The sequence below is a fragment of the Solanum pennellii genome, chromosome 7, assembly GCF_001406875.1.
Source record: "Solanum pennellii chromosome 7, SPENNV200".
NCBI classification, from domain to species: domain Eukaryota; kingdom Viridiplantae; phylum Streptophyta; class Magnoliopsida; order Solanales; family Solanaceae; genus Solanum; species Solanum pennellii.
The window spans coordinates 47551246-47554229 of NC_028643.1; positions in this window are offsets into that span (position 1 = coordinate 47551246).

Below are 2984 nucleotides of genomic sequence, written 5' to 3' on the forward strand. Positions count from 1 at the left end.
AGATTATTTCCTAGTTAATTGAGGGAGGATAAGATGGGGGAATTCATAAAACTCAACCAAGGCAAGTTGAGTCTTAAGGAGTATGCTTTAAAGTTCACTTAACTGTCTAAGTATGTTCCATCCTTAGTAGCAAACCCTAATGACTTGATGAACACGTTCTTGACAAGGGTGTTCGAACTACTTGAAGAAGTGTGTGATATGGCAATTCTTCTAGATGATTATTTGGACATCACCTGACTAATGGAAGGAGATAAAGAGAACTAGGATTGAAAAGGAATGGTCCGATTGAAAAGGTTGTTCTATTAATCGACAAAAGTCTTCCTTACATTGCTACTCTAGTACTTCTAAGTATGAGAAGAGTAATGAGAAATCTCGACCTATTTTCCCTAGGTGTTGAAAGAAATATGAGAATAGGTATTTGGCCAGTAAAGATGGTTTATATCGGTTTGAGGAGAATGGTCACATGATGAAATATTTCCCTAAGGAAAATCATACTGTGAGAGAAGGAAAGCAAGCTGCTATTAATCAAGTGGAAAATGGTCCTCCAAATAGGAATAGGCTATATGCTCTCCAATCCAAGGGTAATCAATAATGATCTCCTTATTCCCTATAATGTAGTTCTTTTGTGCTTCATTTAGGGCCTTACTAAGAAAATTGATGGACTGACGGATTCTATACCTTCTTTATCCCAATAACACACAAAGAGCAACCCCGCTAGCATCACACATCGCCTCGAATGGCTTACTCCAGTTTGGAGAAATGATTATGGGCGAAGACACAAACTTCCTCTTCAACTCTTCAAAATTCCTTCAGACAAGATTCATCAAAATAGAATTCACATTCCTTCTAAAGTAACTTGCACAGAGGATGTGCAATTTTCGTGAAATCCTTAATAAACCTCCGGTAGAAGCCCACATGCCCAAGAATACTTCTCACACCTTTTACAGATATTGGTGGAGAAAGTCTCTCTATAACCTCAACTTTTGCTCGATCAACCTCTATCCCCTTTATCTGAGATGCGTTGGCCCAATACAATACCTTCTTTCACCATGAAGTGATATTTTTCTAAATTTAGCAAAAGGTTACAATCTTAACATCTTTTTAGAACCTCGAACAAGTGACTCAAACAATGATCAAAAGAGTCGCCAAAAACTAGATAGTCATCTATAAAGACCTCAATAGTGTCCTCCATCATATCAGACAATATCGACATCATGCATCTGTGAAAAGTATCTGGTGCATTACACAACCCAAAAGGCATCCTCTTGAATGCTAATGTCCCATAGGGGCAAGTAAAGGTGGTTTTCTCTTGATCATCCGGTGCAATAGAGATTTCAATGTGCCCAAAATAACCATTAAGAAAACATCACCATCCTTTTCCTACGAGTCTATCTAACAGTTGGTCCATCAAGGGCATATGAAAATGGTCCTTCTCAGTCCATGCATTCATATTTTGGCAATCCATACAAACAATCCATCTTGTCACCAGTCTCATCAGAATAAGATTGTTCCTCTCATTAGGTACTATTGTCATTCCTTCCATATTGGACACACACTAAAAAGGGCATATGCAGCATCTATCTGCAAAAGGATATATATCTGTGGTATCTAACAACTTAATGATCTCCTTCTTCACTACATCTTTCATAGGTTGATTCAAACGTCTTTGGTGCTCAACTGTTTGCTTTTGATCGGGCATGAGTTCGATTTTGTGTGAACAAATACCGGGTTGGATACCAAAAATGTCTTCAATAGTCCAACCAATGGCTCATTTGAACTTCTTTAAAACTTCTACCAGACACTCTACTTGTTCCACATTCAAGTCCGATGTAATGATTACAAACAACCTATCCTCTATTCCCAAGAATACATACCTCAGATGAGGTGGTAGAGCCTTAAGCTCAAATTTTGGGGCCTTCTCAATAGATGGTTTTGCGGGTGGAGACTTGTGATTCTTCATATCTAACTCCAATTTCATTAGTTTTGACCGAAATTCAACTCGTTCAAGTGCCACAACCAATGACCCATACTCATCAATCTACCACTACTGACTCAACACCAAGGCACTCTTCGATTTGTACCTCAGACGTACTCTCAACCCTGTAGGATATAGCAGATTCCGTTTGGAGCTCACTACTCTACTTCATTGACCTAAAAATGTTGAAATTTTCTTCTTGATTGTTCAACCTAAAATTCATTTGCCTTTTTTCCATATAAACCAAGGTGCGACCAATAGCAAGGAACAACCTCCTAAGAATAATAGGTAACTCAAAATACACCTCACAATCAAGAATTACAAAATAGGTTGAAAATATAAACGACTACACCTTCACGAGCACATCATAGTGTATCCCAATAGGCCTCTTAACTGTTCACTCGGCGATCAGTAACCACATAGCAGTGGGCTTTGGGTCGCCCAAACACAACTTCTTATAAATGGAGAGAGGCATGAGATTTATGTTTACAGTGAGGTCACATAGTGCTTTAGAAAAGTGTATCAAATTGATGATACATGGAATAGTTAAAGCGCCCGGATCTTCGTTCTTTTGCGTAAGAGACTTTGTAGCAATAGCAATACAATGCTGCATTCAATCATTATCCTCAAAACATACCGATATCTTCTTTCTAACCATAACCTTCATGAACCTTTCATGCCCGGGCAATTTTTCTAGAGCTTCTATCATAGGGACATGGATGGAAAGTTGTTCCAACATAGTGATAAAACGCAGGTATTTACAAACCTCATTCTTCTTCACCAATGTTTGAGGGAATGTTGGTGGTGGTATAATAATGGGATTATGTCTTGGGGTACCTCTGCTTCTTTCACCGCTTGATCCACCAACTCACCACTAGATTCCACTACCTCATCATCTTTTCTCACCTTATCTTCTACTACATACGCCATAGGTTGATCAATGGTTTGCTTACCTCCTCCAGTAGTGACTGCTATGCAATGTCCATCATTTTTCAGATTATGAATGATA